Raw genomic sequence first — 17,658 nt, 5'->3', positions numbered from 1 at the left:
TATTCTGATTTCATGTCACATATTGAGAAAAACATGCATGTGTCTTTTTATATAGTGTATGCATACTTCTAATTTCAACTAATATATATATATATATATATATATATATATATATATACAGTGGGGCAAAAAAGTATTTAGTCAGTCAGCAATAGTGCAAGTTCCACCACTTAAAAAGATGAGAGGCGTCTGTAATTTACATCATAGGTAGACCTCAACTATGGGAGACAAACTGAGAGAAAAAAATCCAGAAAATCACATTGTCTGTTTTTTTTTTCATTTTATTTGCATATTATGGTGGAAAATAAGTATTTGGTCAGAAACAAGCAATCAAGATTTCTGGCTCTCACAGACCTGTAACTTCTTCTTTAAGAGTCTCCTCTTTCCTCCACTCATTACCTGTAGTAATGGCACCTGTTTAAACTTGTTATCAGTATAAAAAGACACCTGTGCACACCCTCAAACAGTCTGACTCCAAACTCCACTATGGTGAAGACCAAAGAGCTGTCAAAGGACACCAGAAACAAAATTGTAGCCCTGCACCAGGCTGGGAAGACTGAATCTGCAATAGCCAACCAGCTTGGAGTGAAGAAATCAACTGTGGGAGCAATAATTAGAAAATGGAAGACATACAAGACCACTGATAATCTCCCTCGATCTGGTGCTCCACGCAAAATCCCACCCCGTGGGGTCAGAATGATCACAAGAACGGTGAGCAAAAATCCCAGAACCACGCGGGGGGACCTAGTGAATGAACTGCAGAGAGCTGGGACCAATGTAACAAAGCCTACCATAAGTAACACACTACGCCACCATGGACTCAGATCCTGCAGTGCCAGACGTGTCCCACTGCTTAAGCCTGTACATGTCCGGGCCCGTCTGAAGTTTGCTAGAGAGCATTTGGATGATCCAGAGGAGTTTTGGGAGAATTTCCTATGGTCTGATGAAACCAAACTGGAACTGTTTGGTAGAAACACAACTTGTCGTGTTTGGAGGAAAAAGAATACTGAGTTGCATCCATCAAACACCATACCTACTGTAAAGCATGGTGGTGGAAACATCATGCTTTGGGGCTGTTTCTCTGCAAAGGGGCCAGGACGACTGATCCGGGTACATGAAAGAATGAATGGGGCCATGTATCGTGAGATTTTGAGTGAAAACCTCCTTCCATCAGCAAGGGCATTGAAGATGAAACGTGGCTGGGTCTTTCAACATGACAATGATCCAAAGCACACCGCCAGGGCAACGAAGGAGTGGCTTCGTAAGAAGCATTTCAAGGTCCTGGAGTGGCCTAGCCAGTCTCCAGATCTCAACCCTATAGAAAACCTTTGGAGGGAGTTGAAAGTCCGTGTTGCCAAGCGAAAAGCCAAAAACATCACTGCTCTAGAGGAGATCTGCATGGAGGAATGGGCCAACATACCAACAACAGTGTGTGGCAACCTTGTGAAGACTTACAGAAAACGTTTGACCTCTGTCATTGCCAACAAAGGATATATCACAAAGTATTGAGATGAAATTTTGTTTCTGACCAAATACTTATTTTCCACCATAATATGCAAATAAAATGAAAAAAAAACAGACATTGTGATTTTCTGGATTTTTTTTTCTCAGTTTGTCTCCCATAGTTGAGGTCTACCTATGATGTAAATTACAGACGCCTCTCATCTTTTTAAGTGGTGGAACTTGCACTATTGCTGACTGACTAAATACTTTTTTGCCCCACTGTATACAGTGTATATATGTATATATATGTGTGTTCATCACATGTGTGCGTATGATGATGTGTAAGCATATGGTGTTTTCTGTTTTCTTGATGCATTGCATTTTGATGCGAAGCAGGGTTGTTAACCTGACGTTTGTTTGTTTTTCTTGACAGCTTATCAAAAACTCACAGACAGACAATATTTTTTCACAAACTCATTGGAATAGCAAAACAAATCATTGTGATCATACGTGATACATGTCTACAGCCCATACTTCTAATATGAAGACATCAGCTGTATTCACTATGAACTGTAAAGTGATGAACATTACAGTCAAAATAATCAATAAGTTTCTTCAACTTCAAAAACAGATGCCTTCCATTTTTTTTTTACAGCCTGTCATTGAATTTCTGGATGGTTGGCAACTCGGATACCAGGGTGTTAGGTGTGTTATTTACCTTCGCTCAGCAACTACCTTTCAGGGGACTGAATAAGTGCGCTGATGAATGCAACCCCCCAAACTTTTTTTTTCTTCCTTTCAACCAAACAAAACAAATGAATTGTTCGTTGCTTTCCATCTGCCACCCTATTCCTGGGGACCTTATTAGCATAATAACTGCTAGAGCTTAAATCAAATCAAAGCATAAAACACCCTCAACAGCGCTGTATTGTGCGGCAGGTGACTGGTGGCATCAGATGTTCAAAACATAAAAAAGCAAAACTCAAGCAATTACAGAAAAAGGAAGAATTGTTTTTATTGAACCATAGATAAAAAAAAATATTTTTTAAATATGTCTGCAAAATAGCAGCTCCTATTTTTCATTTCAAATACCATAAGTATATAAACAAATGACATGAACTGTGCTTCATAAATAATACTAAGGCCATGTTCCCACACCTAGTGCAAACGCTGCTTTTTTCCTCTGCATTTTTTTTGTCTTTTTTTAGCACAAAGTCTACTGAATTTAACAGTTCAATCAAAACAGAGCTTTAATATTGGCAGTTTTGAGACACTTTTTAAGATTACTGGTTGAAAAGGAATGCAGTGTTACTGGCTGTGGTTGTACAGATTGAAATTATTTTGTCTATTACAAAATATGCATTTTTTTTTATACAATCATATCATATCAACCCCTGATATACTATAATTAGAGATGAGAGGATCGCTTTTCGCACTCCCAGTCCACAGTCCAGCTTTCTGGCCGTGGGCAAGAACAGAGCAAATTTCTTTACTCTCCACTATCCAAGGGTTACTTTGGGATTAGCCTGGCTGCTGATTACTTACCTGTGTGCAGTACGCTGCACAGTTGAACTCAAATGCCGCACCAAAGAAACCCAGAAGTGCAGAAAATGTGCGCAGCTGTTGTCCACAACCAGAGAGCAAGGACCTGGACTGTTGGCCGGGTTGTGTAAAGTGATACACTTATCTCTATAACAAAAAATGCTGTTTCAGTAGAACAGAATCAGAATGGATTTTAGATTTTTTAAAAGTGTTTACCCAAAATTGCAAGTTATCTACTATCCTGAGGATAGAGGTTAATCTGTGGATCACTACGGTTCTGACCCATGGACTCCCCAATCCTGGGAACACCAGGTGAGGCCCCATTCACACGTTTAGTATTTAGGCCTCTTTCACACGTCCGTTTATTTCCCATACCATTTATTTCCTTGTGTCCATGTGTGTACTACGTGTGGCAACCGTGTTCCACCCGTGTGCCGCATCAGTACCACACAGACAGCCACCGCGTAAGAAGCGCTACAGTAAGCGCTCTTCCCCGGCGGCAGGTGCTGAAGCCGGCTGTCATCATTCTCCCCTGCTCTGCCAGCGAGCAGAGGAGAATGATGAGCGTTATATTAAAGTACGAACGACAGCAGGTGGGGGCTGTGGAATACCCCGATCATCCGCACCTACTGTCACTTATTGGCGGCAGCAGGTGTCGGATGATGGGGGTAACAATCCCAAAAGCCCCCACCTGCTGTCGTTCGGACTTTAATATAACACTCATCATTGTCCTCTGCTTGCTGGCAGAGCAGGGGAGAATGATGACAGCCGGCTTCAGCACCAGCCTCCGGGGAACAGCGCTTACTGTAGCACTTCTTCCCTGGTGCCGATGCATGTTACACGGAGGACATCAATTTGTGTTCTCCGTGTGCATGTGTGCGGGACGTTTTGCCATTTGTGCTGACAGCAAAAAACAGACATGTCAGCATGTTTTGCTCACGGACACACGGTCCGTGAAAACACACTATGTGCACAGACCCATTAATTTGGGTCTGCTCTACGTGAGTACGTGTCTCCGACACGTGTGAAAACTGTTACCACACCTACCGGAGACACGGACGTGTGAAAGAGGCCTTAGTGAGTACTTTACATCAGTATTTGTAAGCCAAAACCTGGAGTTGATGTGAAATGCAGAAGTGCTGCACGTATTTCACGTATTTCTATTATAGCCTTCCTCCTGATTGTTCCACTGTACCAGAACTTTAGGCCGGGATCACACTTGCGATTTAAACGGCCGAGTTTCGCATGGTAATACACGGCGCTGCCGCCGGGACTCAGGAGCGGGGCATGCGGCCGCATAGCAATACATGGAGCTGCACGCCCCGCTCCTGAGTCCCGGCGGCAGCGCCGTGTATTACCATGCGAAACTCGGCCGTTTAAATCGCAAGTGTGATCCCGGCCTTAGTCCAAAATTCGGGAGACTGCAGGGCATAGCCCCTTATCTGGGACTATCTACTTTATCCAGGGGACTCCGTTCCTGCTTCTAGGTCAGTGCTAAATCCTACATAGGCACACAGAGTAAATATCCAAAAAATATTAACTCATAAAAGTGATAAAGTTTATAGAGAACATAATATTACACAAAAATTACAACAATCACAAGACAAACATGATAAAAACAGCTTATCAAAGACAAGGCACATAGGGAGCTTCTGTGTAAATGACACAAAAACATTTACACCGAAACAAACAGGCTGGGCAAACAGAGGCCTCTACTTCAATGAGCCTCAATGCAGTGGCAGAAAAAGTGCATATAAAGCGCAAACTGCCTTGCCCAAAAGGTAGTGGGCTTAATATGGGAAAATATGCATCACTCTAAATGGATCCCTTAGCTTCATGTCACTATCCAAGGAACAACAAAAAGCACATCGTGTGTCCTAAGCGGCCCTGACATGCGTTTCGCGTGGGCTTCCTCAAGAGGTCAGTGCTACCTGACAGCTGAATTGGAGACTGAGAATCTCTAACCTTCCAGTGTCCCCAGCGTGGCTTTTGATTATCCAGGGTTGGTGTGACATCAGTTGTGCATTCTGCTCATCTTGAGTTGGGACCTGTGCATTTATGTTTTGTTCATTCATTCCGTTGGAGCTGCCAGAAGTTTGTCATCTTTATGTACAGTAGCTTCACTACATGACATCTGGCTTTTTGCTGTCTGTAACGCCGTGTTCGCGCATTTAAGTAACACTGTTTTTTTTGTTTTCTGCAGGATCTGCATCAAACTGCTCCAAAACAATCTTCTCCCCTTTATTTGATGCATTTCTAGTGTACATGTGAAGCTGTGTTTTTTACATGCATCTTTTTAGGCTCCACATAGAAAACAAGAGAGAAGAATAAGCACCAAAACCACACAGTTCAGCAGGGGTTGCCGTTCTCATGAAATCACATCTACTTTACTTGGACAGTTAAACAGCAGAATTTCTGTGCACAAAAAGCAGCAGAAAATATGCAACATTTATGCTACATGTAAACAAGGTCTAAATTGTTAAGCAAATGTGATTCCATGAAATCTCCGCACTCAGTGCATTTAAAGACGCTGCTGATCTCTTCACCTTTGTTGCATTTTTTCTTTTTAGGCTTCTTTTGAAAAAACAAAACAAAATTGCAGCTGCATTTTTAAGTGCAGAATCAACGCTTTTCTGTACTTTTTAAAAAAAAAAGCGTTAAAACCTCTGCTTCATATGTGCACCAAAACAAAAAGAATAAAAGGAGTACAGCAAACACTCAATAATCAGAGAAGGTTTTTATTGTGTAGTGTGGTAAGGATACCTGCAGAAAAACAGCAGCAGAAAGAATTCAGCATTTGTGCTACGTGTGAACACTGCCTCAGCATTAGTTTTATTACATTTTTTTATGGGTTTGATAGGGAAATATCAATCATGCCAATTTTTAAAAAAAAAAGTTTTTTACCGATTCCCGTAAATAATCTTATTGCTGTGTTGTCCCGGTCATTATGATTACAGGGACACCAAATATGTCCGTGTTGTTTGCTGATTTGTGATGTTTATTATTGAAAAAAAGCATTAAAAATTACAATTTTTTTTCATTATTATTTTTTAGTAATTTTATAGGATGAAAAAAATCTCTTATTCTCCCTCTTGAATAAACAATACATAGAAATCCACTTCTGTGCATAATATATTTCTGTAATCTGTCTATGAGATCATAGCCTGCAGTACAGATCAAGTACACAAAATTTTCTAATGTGTCATCATAAGATCTTGTGGCTCAGTAGCTTGGGCTTCTGCCTATAATGTAAAGTTTGTGGGTTCCAGACCTTGGGAGACTCACAAAAAGAAATGTTTGTAATTGATGCTTATTATTTTTACTACTTTTATAGAAAAAAAAAACTTTTTCTTCACCTCAGTATACAGGGACCACAGAAATACATTGTCATATTTACACTGCCTGCAATAGAGGTCAAGATTAACAAATTCATTGGTAGAGCTGCAGCTTGCGGACATGGAGGCGGCCCTGGTGACAACTGAAGAAGCAGTGAATATATAATTTAATTTATGCACTGAGCAGAGAGAAGCTGCGCCCTGAGGAGGAGGAGAAGCTACAGAGCCACGAAAACATCGGCCAGGTGAGTATTAGAAGCCAGGACAAAAGCCCTGATGTGGCAGGACAGTCCCGCTGAATCCAGGATGGTTGGGAGCTATGTCATAGACTCTGATGAAAAACATGGATAGCACTCACACATGAAAAACTAATGTGTGAACCTGACTTTACTGAGAGCAATTAATCTCCTATCCATGAAAAAGCACAGAACACGTACGTGATTCACAAACATCTGAATGAGGCCTAAACGGAACTCCCTTCAGGTTAAAGCGTCATTACTAGAGTTGAGCGACTTTAGTAGGATAGGGTTTCAAGAAACAAAATTTGTTTCAGATGAAACTGGTCCGACTAGGGCAAAAAAAGTCGGAGTTTCGTCCGAAACCTGACCCCAATGCAAGTCAATGGGAAATAAAAGTCGGCATTGAGCAGATGACATTCATCCACTCAATGCCGACTTTTATTTCCCATTGACTTGCATTGGGGTCGGGTTTCGGACGAAACTCCGACTTTTTTTGCCCTAGTCAGATCAGTTTCATCTGAAACAAATTTTGTTTCATGAAACCCGATCCGACTAAAGTCGCTCAACTCTACTGCTAAATAATCAGGAGAATACAAACTTGTAGCAGCTGAGGTTCAGTCCAGTAATAACACCCAAGAGTAGATGTTCATCAAGCACATTTGAATAGGAAGAGTTTACAAATAAAATTGTAGTATAAATGCAAATACACATTTTTATTCACAGGAAAAAAGTACAATCCCTATCATTGCCCACCAGATGTCCCCATTGATGTGCTTTAGTCTTAGGTTTTAGGCTGAGTGTAGACGGAGTTTTGAGCCCTGCGGATTTTTCCGTGCAGAATGGAAGAAAACCGCAGGTCAAATGACCTGCATTTTTCCTGCGGATTTCTTCCATTTTTCACGCGGTTTTCATGCGGTTTTTGTGCGGTTTTCCATTGCGGTCTTCCCCCTGCGGATTTGGTAACAGGGGAGATAGAAAACCGCACAAAAGTAACATGCTGCGGATTTTGTACCGCAGGAAAACCGCGCGGAAAAATCTGCAGCGTCTGCACAGCGTTTTTTTTTTTTCATTCATTTTAAAGGTACTGTACATCACAATGCGGATATGCAACGTTTCTGCGCGGTAAAATCCGCTGCGGAAACGCTGCAAATCTGCATCGTGTGCACATAGCCTTACTGCTCCAGAACAATGAGCTATGAAGTAGAGTGATCGCCTCACATCTGATCTGAGGCTTTGTGACATACAAGTGTTTTGCAGTTTTTGCTGCAGCTTTTTTTTTTACAAAAGTGTGAATTCCAAGGGTATGTGCACACGTTGCAGATTCATGTGCGGATTTTTCCTCGCGGACTCTGCAGGTCAAAATACCCGCTTTTTTATTGCGGATTTTGTGACGATTTGGCATGCATTTTTACACCTGTGGATTCCTATAATGGAATGAGTAAAAATGCTGTGGAATCCGCACAAAGAATTGACATGCTGCGGAAAATAAACAGCTGCGTTTCCGTGCTGATTTTTCCGCAGCAGGTGCACAGCGCGTTTTTTTTTCCATAGGATAACATAGTACTGTACATCACTAGCGAATCTGCAGCGGATCCGCCAAATCTGCTGTGGATCCTCACACGAATCCGCAATGTGTGCACATACCCTAAAAGGAGGTAAAACATGCAGGAAAGACTTAAGCCCCACATACACCATCGTTTGGCTGTTTTGTCAGCAGCTATCTTGGCCGTCTCTTCCATACACATGAGAGCTCTCTCGGCCAAATGTTCTTTTGTTCTCTATAAGAGAGCTGCTGCCAGATATCTCCAGTAGTGTCTTATTTCAGGGAAAACAAAAGGATTGGCAGTCCAAAATCTGATATGCAAGGTCCTTTACTCCCCCAACAATCATCTGTCTTGTTCCCCCATACACATTAGACTGTTGCTAGCTCTTCTAAAGGGCCTGTTACACTAAGCGATATCGCTAGCAATATCGCTATAACGTCACTGGTTTTGTGACGCAGCAGCGATATTGCTAGTGATATCGCTATGTGTGATACTTACCTCCGACCGGCTCCCCCACTGGTTATCGTCCTGGGCCGTTTCTCATCGGCCGCTTCCTGCTGTGGCGACGAGCAACGCGTAGAAGCGGGAGGACGTCTTCATCGCCTCATCTGACAGGTAAGTAGCGACCGCCGACCGCTGCTATGTCGCTGGTGAGATTTGCTTGTTTGACAGCTCACTAATGACCACTTAGCGATGCACCAGCGATCCTGACCGGATCATATCGTTGTCGGGATCGCTGGTGCATCGCTAAGTGTAACGGTACCCTAAGTGTCCTTTGTTCATTATGAGAAAGCCACTGGCAGACTCCTCTGATAGACTTATCTCACCAAGAGCTAAAGAATTGCAAGCCCAAAATCAGACATGCTGGATCCATCTCTCCCGCGACATCATCTTTCAGGGGAGAATTAGAAGGTACCCATACAAATTAAACCAAACCTCCCAACTTTTGAAGTAGTGCGCCTTGGCAATTTTGGCCATGCCCCGGTCACGCCACAAAGCATGCCCATTGACCATTTCTTTCAACTTTGGTGGGAGGAGATGTCAGAGAGGAACTGTCAGTGATGGATATTCATCAGATGCCCAAGACTTCAAGGCACAGACCCAGTCCGGGACAGTCTACCTGTCTGCTGTATACATGACAGGTGGGACTAGAGATGCGCGGATCCATTCACGGGACTCCGGTCCAGCGTCTCGATCAGTGCTACAGTACCTGGTGGCTGTACAGGAAGCTGCGAATCTCATACCTTCTGGCGTCCCTTGCACAGTTTTAGATTAGCCAGGGTTGTCTACACATCATCTGTGCATCCTGCACATCTCTAGTTGGGATCTGTGGATTTATATTTTGCTCCATCATTCACAGTCATAGCCGCCAGAACTTTCTCACCTTTAAGTAGCTTCACTATACAACATCTGGCTTTTCAGTGTCAATAATGTCATGTTCACACATAGCATAAAAACTGTTTTTTTTTTAGATGATCGCACCAAACTACACAGTAACAATCTTCTCTGATTATTGGTGCATATTTTATGCCTTTTCCCCTTTTTTGATGTACTTTTAGTGCAGATATGAAGCCACGTTTTAAGTGCTTTTTATAATACAGAAAAGCTTTGATTCTGCACTTAAAAAATCCATGAAAAAAGCTGCAGTTACATTTTTAAGGCTCCGCATAGTCTTTAGAGAAAAAAAGCACCAAGTCTGCACAGTTCCGTCGCATCTTTAGTCGCACAATAGGCATAGTTTTCATGAAATCATATCCACAGCAGAAATTATGTGCAGAAAGATGCAGCATTTAATCTATATGTGAATACGATCTAAACGTCTGAGCAAAGTGGAAATGATACTCTTCAGGAATTCTTCAGGAAAAAAAAAAACATGTAGAAAATAAAAACACAGTTGCATTTTTAAGCACAGAATCAAAGTATTTCTGTAGAAGTAAAAACAAATTAAAAACACAGATTCACATTTTCAACACCCATTAAATATGGGGGAACACACAAAAGAAATGGAGCAAACACGCAATAATCAAAGAAGATTGTGTTTGCGTTGTGTGCTGAGGACACCTGCAGAAAAAAAAGCAGCAGAAAAAAATGCAGCATTTACGCTACATGTGAAGACAGCCTCAGCGTTACATTTTTATTACATATTTTATGAGTTTAATAGAGCAAAAATATCAATCACGCCATTTTTTATGCTATTCGCCTATCCCCGTAAATAATCTGATCACTGTGTTGTGTGGGTTGTTGCGATGACAGTGACCCCAAATATGTTTATTTGCTGATTTGTGATGTTCATTATTTTTTTTAAAAAGCACATTAAAAATGACAATATTTTAAGTGTTGTCCTTTTTTTTTTTAGTAATTTTATAGGATACAAAAAATCTCTTATTCTCCCTCTAGAATACAAATACATTGTGCACAGTAGAGTATTTATATGTATCAGTACAATCTGCCAGTGGAACAGATCAAGTGCACAAAATTATCTCCATGCTATCACCTGAGCTTGTTGCTCTGTAGTTTACCTCCTGCCTGTAATGTTGAGGCTTGTGGGTTCGATTACATTGGACACTCCAAAAGAAAAATATTTACATTTTTGTAATTGCTTTTTATTATTTTTAAGCAGTTTCATGGGAAAAAAAGGCTAACTTTTTCTTCATCATACAGGGAACATAAAATACATTGCAGTATATAATGTATCTCTATGTACATGCATAATCTGCTTTTGGGTTCACTGCCTGCAATACATGTCAAGATTACCAAATTATCCTCAGTTTACCATCATGAGTGGTGGCTCATAGATAAAGCTGCTGCCTACAAACATTGGGATGTAAGTTTGAGTCCCATGAGACTTGTTCATATTAGAAGATGCAGTGAATATATATTTTAATTTTATTCACGGATCAGAAAGATGCAGTATTGATGTTGTTGCTATTCACAATTTGTTTCCAGGTTTGCGTCAGTCTGGAACACAGTTGACTCTGCAATGATAAGTTTTGTAGTGAACTGATCTCAGCAGTAAGACTGGGTTCACATTATGTTTAGGCAGTCCGTTAGACGGACTGTGTTACACCGTGGCGTAACGTGGTGTAACGCAGTCCGTTAACGCTGCCATTGCCCTCCATTGTCGGGCGCATCGCGACGCGTTCACGATGTGCCGTCATTCAGTGACGGAGCCTCGGACATGGTCTGCAGCGTCTGAGGCTCCATCACCGCTAGCACAGATAAACCATCTGCACTAGCGGTACAGCATTAACGTGATCGTGTTAATGCCATAGTGTTAACGCGATCGCGTTAATGCTATAGCGTTAACACAGACCGTCAGCGCTATGCGTTGAACGGTCTGCATTATGCAAAGTGCTCAGGGGATTTTTGATACGGGCAGTAGTGATGTAGGTGGTCCATCTAATACAGATGAGAGCTTTACCGCCACTACTAATGAGTTGATCAATCTACATAAATCACTCACAAAAGTATGGTGGAATATAAGGAGTTCGGAGGAGTATAAGGTCACAGGCCTCATACCAAGGGGCTTGAGAGTACAAATCTTTCCAGCCTGGGAAGTCGATGAGACTTTTCGGGATATGTGGGAGGCTGGTTTGGTTAAATGTTCCCTTTTATTGATGGACATGTTAATAGCCCATGATCAGGGTTTGTTGGTCAAACTTAAGGATGATATTAAACTGTTGGAGACTAAACTTCTAACTTTTGACCCCACTATGGTTTCTCCATTTAAACAGCAACTAAAAACAGTTACAGACAAATTTGAAAAGGAGATCATAGAGGGGAAACGTCATAAATTTCAGCGGGATAAAATGGATTTCAATAATGGCCGAGCCTATAAGTGGAGACATAAAGGGAACAAGCGGGCTACCTTCTCTCAAACAGTGACCCATAAAGAAATTAACCCTAGATACGAACAGTCTTCTAGTGATTTTTTATCTTCGGACCACAGCGACCCAGAAGGAGCAACAGGAGGGGTAGACGCAAGAATAGGTGGCACAAGGAAAAGAAACAGGGGCTACAAACAGACGTCTCCAGCTTACAAGAGGGAAACGAGGTACAACCGCAGGAAACGGTGACCACCCCCTCCTCATCATCTGCAACAGGTGGTACATCCGGTCCAGGTAATTTACAAATTATCAACTTAACATCTTATAATCTCACTACAGCTGAGAGATCTGTCTTGGAACGGGGTCTAACTTTTGCTCCCATGAACACCTTGGATAAATTTACCCTTGTAAAGGATGTGTATCTCTTTTGTCGGCAGCTGACGTTCAAGCTGCTTTACCATCATCCCTCTCCAGTCGATAATTTTCCGAATGTTGATAGACAAGTCCTTAGAGACCTGATGGACCTGCTGCAGGAGAATGAAAATACGACCTCCAGAAGACCTTTTACTAGTCGTCTGCCTTCCCAAAGTACACCTTCTTTGGCCCTTTTTCCAGCAGTTCATATTTTCTTTATGAATGTATGTCGGGACATTCAGAATCTTCCTCTTGACACGCTTAAGAATCAAAATTTAAGTAAGGACGAATACAAAGCACTCCTTGATTTACAACGTAACAAGGACTTTTTGATACGGGAAGCTGACAAGGGGGGAAATATTGTTCTGTGGCCTAACTCTCTCTATTTACAGGAGGTGATGCGTCAACTACAAGCCACTCCATGTTATACCCGCCTTCCAGCTGATCCCAGTGAAGTATTCAAAAAGAGGTTGGATGTTCTAATTGGACAAGCTTTGCGTCAGGGGACCATCAATAAGAAAGAGGCTGATTTTCTGACTACTGATGACCCAATAGTACCTACTTTTTATCTTCTTCCCAAGGTACACAAATCTTTGGAAAATCCACCTGGCAGACCAATAGTCTCTGGTATTGGGGGTTTGTTTGAAAAACCGTGTATTTACCTTGATTTCTTTTTACAGCCTCTTGCTGTTAATTTGAGCTCTTACATTCGGGACTCGACATATCTTATTCAAATTTTGAATAATTTTTGCTTACCATCACAGACCTTACTGGTCACTTTGGATGTTGAGTCCCTGTACACGAGCATTAGCCACGATTTGGGCCTGGAGGCTATTGCCTTTCATTTAAACAAAGATTCCATGGGCGACAGGGCACACAACCGCTTCCTTTTGGATTTGCTTTTCTTTATTCTCGATAAAAACTATTTTGTATTTGATAGGACCTTTTACAGACAGAGTATGGGGACTGCTATGGGAGCACGCTGTGCCCCCGCTTATGCGAATCTGTTTTTGGGGTGGTGGGAGGAGTTGGTGGTGTATTCTCATGTTGGCTTTAAAACACACTGCCTTAAATGGCTACGGTATATTGATGATGTCATCTTTTTCTGGACAGGCACAGAAGAAAGTTGCAGATCATTCATCAGTGAGCTGAACCAGAATCCCTATAATATCAAATTAACGTTTAACATTTCTTGTACGACGGTGGAATTTCTGGATCTCAGTCTCTCTTTGGAAGGTTCGCATATTTCAACTAAATTATACCGTAAGCCTACAGCCACCAACAGCCTCCTACATTATACCAGTTTTCACCCCCAACACTTAAAAAACGGTATCCCCACAGGTCAGTTTTTCCGAGCTAAAAGAAATTGTACTGATCCATCGGACTTTTTGTCGGAAGCAAGAACATTGACAGATCGTTTTAAGAGCCGTGGTTATCCCAAGAAAGTTATTTCTGCCTCATATCAAAGAGCAAGAACAAGTACACGCGCAGAATTGCTACAGAGAAAGCCACGTGAGTCTTCTAGACCTATAGGGATAGTGACCACTTACAACAATCAGTGGCACGATGTACGTAAAATCTTGGGCAAGAATTGGGGTATTCTATTGAGTGAGGCAAAATTGGTACCACATATCTCCAATACGCCCAGTCTGGTAGCACGAAGGGCTCGGAATCTCAAGGATCGGCTTTGCCATAGCCACTATATACGCCCCACGGTTAGACTGAACAGGGGGGTTAGGACTTTGGGTACCTACCCTTGTGGTAATTGCAATGTGTGCCAGCATATGGTTGCCAGACATGGCATTTCATTATCTATCTACCCTTTCCAGATTGTACCCAAAAAGGCATACTTTAATTGCAAGTCACGAAATTTAGTCTATGCCCTTGTCTGTAATTGTCCAAAGATATATGTGGGACAAACCACTCAAGAATTCAGAAGGAGATTACAACAACATCTTTCTAATATCTCCACTGCCAACAGGGATCGTGACAAGGGCAAACATATCACCCCAGTGGCTGCACACTTTTTAGAGGTACATAATGGACGTTCCATGGGACTAAGGGCAATGGCCCTGGAAGAAGTGCCTACCAATATTAGAGGGGGCGATGTGGGCCTGAGACTGCTCAGATGTGAATCCAAATGGATACACGATCTGGGCAGTCTCTCTCCAAGGGGTCTGAATGCAGAATTACTCTTTACAGGGTTTTACAAACAACTATAAATGATCGTGACTCTGTTGTGCTCCCTCTGGGTTTCTACTTTATGGTTTTTGTGTATAGCTTTTTCATATCTTATCATTCTTTATTTCAACAGATTTCTTAGTCTCCTTCTCCTTTACGGCTCAACTGGACATGGACATCTTTATTGCCTAGCATTCAACTTTTGTGCTCACAGACTGAGAATTGGTCACTGCAATCAAATCCGTTTTAGATCTTTGATGGACCTATTTTGATTTTCATAATGTTTGCCGGTCCTTGCGCTTTCTCATGGGGGCTAGTCAATTATTATATCAACATATACTGGCTTTTGTATATATATATATATATATATTTTTTTTTTTTCTTCTTATTTTCATAAGTGTATATTTATTGTTGTAATTCCAATGAGCTATAGGGGTAAAATCTGATTAAAATTTAAGGAATATAAATTTAAAACCTATTTTTTCTTGGTATTTCAACTCTGCAGATGAATTGTATTCTATCTGCTTAAAAAACCATGGTTTTTTTAATTAAATGCAAAAGAAAGCATGGGACTGTTAGTCTGTCAAACTCATATGAGACTTGGGTTTTCTCTCTTTGTGTATATTTTCAGGCTGTATTTTCAGGCTAGTTGCCTTAATTTTATTGTAAGGCACACATGTGGTCTCATCATGATATAACTAGCCGCTATTCTAATTTCCCATTTAACCCCTTTTTCGTTCTCTCCTATTCCTTTCTGTATGGTATTTTTTCATACACTTTTTCTATTATACCAAGTAGCACCTGAATAGAACTGTGGCTTATGACTTTAAGCTCTCTTAGCGCATTCATTCTAAAACTGGGATTCCGTTATTATTTTTATTGCAGAGTGGTTTTTTTTTTTTTTGGTTTTTTTTCTCATATTTTTATGGCTTCCGGTCTCTGATAGGATGTGGGAGATGGCTGGTGACCCTTACCCGCTCATTAATGTCTTTTGTATCTAGGCATGCGCTCTGGAGCCCGCCAGAAGCCATCTTGGTGTACTTTGTACGCTTTATTTTGGCCTATTACGGCTGCGCAACACCGGACATTCTACTTCCGGTGTGGTCCCGGAAGTTACGCTACTTTGGGCATGCGCATTAGAGTTTTCTCAGCGCCATTTTGGTACACCATTATGAAGACTTCAGCTCAGTCTATTGCGGCTGTGCAAAACCAGACACCTCCCTTCCGGTTTGTGATCATTGCACTATGTCATGGCAACCCTTGAGCCTTGCTCTCACACCTGTTCCCTGGCTGAAAGCTGATGTTATGGGTATTTATACACCATCCACTCACAACATGACACTGCTCCTGATGAAGCCAGTTGCTCTGGCGTAACGCGTCGGGCGTTTCCTCTGCCCCTGCCTTACCACTTCTCACTCTTACCTCCACTGGTTACTGGATTAGGGCTTTACCTGCCAGTATTATTTTGCTCTTAACAGGTTGTATAGAGGGGGCCATTGGCAATTGGGACCCTTGATTTGTGGCCTGTTTATACTGCATTAGCAGCCTTTTACCCTATCAACCCCTATGCTCTCATTTGTGCATACACACTGTTTATTTGTTAGGGGTTTTTTGTGCTAATTTGAGCAGGTTTTTTGTTCTAACATTTTGTTAGACTAACTAGGTAGTTTGCATCCATTTATTATATAAGGTGGAAGGTGGAGTGTATGTTTTTCATTACCTGTTGATAAGATTTTATATACTTATACCAGGTGCTTTGTTAGCACATTTGCAAATAATAGCATCATGAAGGGTTTGTGCAGGGGTTATTGTGTTAAATGAACGCGATTGTGCGGTTTTAACTGTTTTTATAATTGCACTGCATGTTGTTTGTTTTGGATGATTAATAAAAAGTTTATTATCTTGTATTTTGTTATACCTTATTGGTGATCCCTCCTCTTTACATGCCTCTTTTCTGGTTTATGATATTGGTCTTAAGCATGTAATTGGTGATCCCTTAGTGGTGCCCTCCACAATTTTTGAGTCTGGAACACAGTTGACTCTTTGCAATGATAAGTTTTGTAGTGAACTGATCTCAGCAGTAAGACTGGGTTCACATTATGTTTAGGCAGTCCGTTAGACGGACTGTGTTACACTGTGGCGTAACGTGGTGTAATGCAGTCCGTTAACGCTGCCATTGCCCTCCATTGTCGGGCGCATCGCGACGCATGTCGTAAAGCGGCACACGTTCACGATGTGCCGTCATTCAGTGACGGAGCCTCGGACATGGTCTGCAGCGTCTGAGGCTCCATCACCGCTAGCACAGATAAACCATCTGCACTAGCGGTACAGCATTAACGTGATCGTGTTAATGCCATAGTGTTAACGCGATCGCGTTAATGCTATAGCGTTAACACAGACCGTCAGCGCTATGCGTTGAACGGTCTGCATTATGCAAAGTGAACCTGGCCTTAGCTTTTCTGTACACAGATGTATATTACACTGCAAGTCTCCTTGCAGTGGGAAATTCTCCATTGCTCACGTAATGTTTATAGGATTCAAGCAGTGGGAGGTCTGAAGTATATTTATCACATAGGAGGACTTCTAGACTGCTGGTTACATTAGATTGGATACACTGAGTCTGCTGTATCTGCATCACATAAGATACTCAGAGACTGCTGTGTACATCACATAGGAGACACAGAGATTGCTGTGTATACATCACATAGGAGACACTGTAAGTGTTGTATACATCACATGGGATATACTGAGACTGCTGTGTGTACATTACATAGAAGACACTGAGTCTGCTGTATCTGCATCACATAAGATACTCAGAGACTGCTGTGTACATCACATAGGAGACACCGAGATTGCCGTGTATACATCACATTGGAGACACTGTAAGTGTTGTATACATCACATAGGATATACTGAGACTGCTGTGTGAAAAAAACTTTTGTAGTTCCAGCACACAATATAGAAAAATTAAAAAAAAGTCTTTATTTAGTCCATCATTAAAAATTACAATACCATGTAATAAAAGTATGTGTAGGCTTATGCGTTTCGGATCATATTTGACCCTTAATCATAGCCATGAGACTGCTGTGTGTACATTGGATAGAAGACACTGAGTCTGCTGTGTATACATCAC

The 17,658-nt window shown here is 41.6% G+C and overlaps 1 long non-coding RNA gene across 1 annotated transcript; it reads left to right on the top strand.

Moving 5' to 3' along the window:
- Nucleotides 1-12,323: 12,323 nt before the first annotated feature.
- On the top strand, nt 12,324-14,833 carry LOC141094947 (uncharacterized). The gene is made up of 4 exons (XR_012233217.1): nt 12,324-12,925; nt 13,458-13,580; nt 13,686-13,856; nt 14,659-14,833. It is a non-coding gene; the product is annotated as an uncharacterized lncRNA (long non-coding RNA).
- Nucleotides 14,834-17,658: the final 2,825 nt, after the last annotated feature.

Source organism: Dendrobates tinctorius, unplaced genomic scaffold, assembly GCF_039654945.1.
Source record: "Dendrobates tinctorius isolate UK_male_01 unplaced genomic scaffold, ASM3965494v1 ptg000065l, whole genome shotgun sequence".
Taxonomy (NCBI): domain Eukaryota; kingdom Metazoa; phylum Chordata; class Amphibia; order Anura; family Dendrobatidae; genus Dendrobates; species Dendrobates tinctorius.
The sequence above is the reverse complement of the archived record's forward strand: the minus strand, read 5'-3'. Positions and strand labels throughout refer to the sequence as shown.